General features: G+C 39.4%; 1 pseudogene; it reads right to left on the reverse strand.

The window, feature by feature from the left end:
• Positions 1 to 1,166: 1,166 nt before the first annotated feature.
• Positions 1,167 to 2,205, reverse strand: LOC147458660 (uncharacterized; annotated as a pseudogene).
• Between the last annotated feature and the right edge of the window lie 2,221 nt (positions 2,206 to 4,426).

Genomic DNA, 4,426 nt, shown 5'->3' on the forward strand with positions numbered 1-4,426 from the left:
GGTTTTAGATACCACTTGAAAGTGGTGTTTTGCCACTTGGGAGTGGTGCCTCATCACTTGCATGGAGTGATGACTGACGTAGTGACTTAGCACATGAAAGTGGTGTCTCACCACTTGATGACCACTTGAAATTAGTGATCAACTACTTCAAAGTGGGCAGTCACCACTTGAGCGTTGATTCTAGTCACTTGAATGCGGTGTCTGGCCACTTGAAAGCGGGAGCTTGCCGCTTGATTGCAGTGACCAGGTTTAAGCTATCACTTGAAAGTGGTATCTCACCACTTGATGACCACTTGAGAATGGTGAGAAACTAGTTCAAAGTGGGTAGTCACCACTTGAACGCGGATTCAAGTCATTGGAATGCGGTGTTCAGCCACTTGAAAGTGGTGTCTCACCACTTGGGAGTGGTGCCTCACCACTTCCATGGAGTGATGACTAACGTAGTACTTTGCACATGAAAGTGGTGCCTCACCACTTCCATGGAGTGATGACTAACGTAGTACTTTGCACATGAAAGTGGTGTCTCACCACTTGAGAGTGGTGAGAAACTAGTTCAAAGTGGGCAGTCACCACTTTAACACGTTTTCTTGTCACTTGAATGCGGTGTCTAACCACTTGAAAGCAGGAACTTTCCGCTTGATTGCAGTGATAAGGTTTTAGTTACTACTTGAAAGTGGTGTCACACCACTTGGGAGTGGTGCCTCACCACTTGCATGGAGTGATGGACTACGTAGTGACTTAGCACATGAAAGTGGCTTCTCACCACTTGAATGCGGTCAAACACCACGTGAAAGTGGTTTTTATACTTGTAAGTGTTGTGTCCACCGCTTCATTGTGGTGTGACAGCACTTGTAAGTGTTTACTAACAAAATGTGTTCAAACTCCACTAATATGGTTTTGGTTACCATCATAAGGTGGTGGGCACCATTCGTGCAGCAGCAGTAAAAAGTCTATGGCACTACTATAACTATTGCACCATGACTAAAAGCTACTACATCACTTGGAAAAAGTGAGCTGCACCACCAAAAACGTTTGCACCTGTAACACCCCTACGAGTTTGTAAAACACGTCTGTTAGCATTGGGTAAACAAGACTTTTTAGTGGGTGAACACCACTTTGTAGGGTTTACGGTGAAGCGTTGGTGCATTTCTAGTAAAAACTGTTTCTTAAACATTAAAACCTGCTACAAAACATTAAAACCTAGTTCAAAGACACTAAAAAGTGGTGTGGAAACACAAGTAAAAGTGCTTCAAAAACATTTAGAACTATTGATCAAATTTTAGAAGTGGTTCAGATTCAATTAGAGACCAGTATAGTAATGTTTCACCACTTTTTAATGTTGCAGCACCACTAGAAAGTGGTGCAAAACACCAAAACAAGCTATAGCACTAATAAAAAGAAGTATAGAAACATAATGTTATGGCAATAATGAGTTGTAGCACCAATAAAAAGTGGTATAGAAACATAATGTTGTAGCAGGAATATGAGTTGTAGCACCAATAAAAAGTGCTAATAAAATATAACTAAATCCTCTGTATTGGGACTAGAAACATGCACCTGCTTTGTTCTCAAGACTTGCTTAAAAAGTGATACATGAGCATGAGGATCTCGTGATCCACCATATTTTTTGTCCACGCATTTTTCTACTTGAGATGGTCTTCGGTGTCATGGTTCAGTCACGTATCTTATCATTAATGGGTCTCTCTCAAAGACATCTCTCCCTATTTTGTCTTTATTTTGAAGAAATAAATTACCTGAGGCTCCTCAAGAAGGTGGATTGGATGCTTTACATATGAACATCTAGCTAGTCTCTTACTGCAAACATATTTCTTGTTGGGGGACACCCTCATCTCATCCATCCAAAATTGAAAGACTATGTCTTTAACAGTTTTAGTGATGTGAGTTCTTCGTGCATCATCTCTATATATGACACGCAGATGCAGGGAACGAACCATCGGTTTCACTTGACACTATTAAGTGATGTTTGGCTGAATATAAGTTTCTTTTGTGGATCCCCATAAGCTTGGCAGCTTGCAGTATGCTCATGTCAGTGTTTTGCTCCTTGCTTCCACCATTCACCAACATCATCATTGTTGATTTCTTCACAAAAAACTCGTCTGAAGATCTTGGGACCTTCACATGATTCAAAGTGTTGCGGATGTTTCTCAACATAATTGCTTCCAACTCTTTGGATTTACTCTGCATAGTAAGGAAGCAAGGATGTTGAAGAAGTTCATCAAAGATTTCCTTCCTACCACTTGCATCCATTCCCATGGTTAAGGTATCAAAGTGTTGTACCATAGATTGACATATCCTTCGTTTCTTTCTTTCATCCATCTCCCCTGTATTGCTTTCCGTCACAAAGTTGACTGTTGCCTGACGTTGCTTTCATTTCTGAGCAGCCCAATATTCCCTCATTAATTTTCTGCGCTGAAGTTGAGCTTATCTACTCAATGACGATGAGCTGATAGAAAGTTCTTCACTGTGCTCCATTGTTGCAGTACTTCCAAAGGATTGCTCTATAAGAAATACAATACAAATCATAACTACACGCTATACTTTTAATTAATACATGGCACTTCTTGCACTAATTAGCAAGATACTAACAAAGCATAATAAGTGTTTACATACCTCAAGAATCATCAAGTAGAAGAGGAACCTATAGAGATAGAGTTCGTGAGAGAAAGAGTGCTAAGAGAGAGAGAGATGAGCGCGAGCTCAGACACAAGAGGAGCCATGCTTAGAGAGAGAAAGAGGAACCTATAGAGATAGAGTTCGTGAGAGAGAGAGAAAGAGTGCTAAGAGAGAGAGAGAGATGAGCGCGAGGGAGGACACAAGAGGAGCCATGCTTAGAGAGAGAAAGAGAGAGAGAGAGAGAGAGAGAGAGAGAGAGAGAGAGAGAGGGGCTGAGCGATACAAAAAGCTCAGCAAGAGCTCTGTGAGAGAGAGACAAAGAGGAGCTAGATAGTGCTCCAAGAGAGATCTCAGAGACAAAGAAAGCTCAGACAGGTTGAAGCGGGAAAGAAGCGGCCCAACGTTCAGCAGTAAATTACATTTAGTCTCATTAATTGTGGTACGTTACGTTAGGAGACTTAATTGACGTACCTTAGGAGAGTGATATTCTTTTTGAGATTTGAAGCACTTTTAAAACACCCACTTTTAAGCGCAAAAAAGCAATGTCCTTGAAATTACTTTCCAGGCCACCTATACATGCTTTCACCGGCCTACTCAATGGCATGTGCAATCCAATGGGTGAATGAATAATTGGTATTTTTCACCAATTATGATGATTAATTTGGCCAATATTTGATTGCACTAATGTGTGTGCCTACTCAATGGAATTAGATATCCAAATTGGGGATGAATGATTGGTCTCGGTCACCAATTGTGATGATTAATAGACCAACAAAAGATTGGTGTGTGCATCGTTGATGACTCAAGTGATATGCAATTGGGCATGATTTTGTGTAATACCATTGCCGTACATGTCTATTTGATTGGAAAGGGTAAGAATTTCAATGATATGTGCATTTGCCAATGCCAAAATCAAGTGTGTGTAGTCACAAAAACCAAATGACAAGTCTGATTGGATTTGAATGATTTGAGATTGAAAAAAATGATCAATGGAAGATTTGATTACAAATTGGATTTGGGTTAATAAGGAGATTTGTGTACTCATTAAGCATGTATGCCTCTTCCAAACATCTGATCGTAAATTGATTCGATTTTGAATGCACACTTGGATTTCCAATGCATGTGCTCAAGAAGATGCATCAAATTGATGCAATATGAATGAGGTTTGAGAGATACTGCGCATAATAATTGACCTATTTTCAAATATATAGAGTTTGATTGGTATCCTTGATTAAGCGAGCACAAATGTATGAAGGTTATTTGATTAATGGATGATATACTGATCAATTTCTTGCAAAATATTACACCATGCATGTGACTTTATGAAAATCATCACGATGGTATGACATGAGAAACCAAGATGGGTTGGAGCTTAAAATTAATCAAATTCAAGTCAAATTATGGGATGCCTTGGTATATGATTGAAAAGTTCAAACATGCAATTCTAATTACAAATACACAATTGAGCAGTTTTTGATCAATGAAAGTCAATAATGTTTGACACTTCAATTTTTATTATAATGGCAGGAACATCATTGATTGCTAAACAATATGTTCATTCATGATGCTAGCAAGCATTGATATTGTGCCCTTTTTTGGTTCTTTGAAGGCACATCTCATAAAACACATACTTCATATTCTTGTCTTGTTGACCATGGGAACAAGCCCTTAATAGATTTTTTTTATAAAAAGAAAAATCACTACTTGTTGGCGTGGCGGGCCTCATGATTTGCTGAGCCACACACACACACACACATGCTCAATAAAGTTGGGCTCGTCTCGCTCGAGCGTG

The sequence above is a fragment of the Adiantum capillus-veneris genome, chromosome 4, assembly GCF_014529385.1.
Source record: "Adiantum capillus-veneris isolate H3 chromosome 4, ASM1452938v2, whole genome shotgun sequence".
NCBI lineage: Eukaryota > Viridiplantae > Streptophyta > Polypodiopsida > Polypodiales > Pteridaceae > Adiantum > Adiantum capillus-veneris.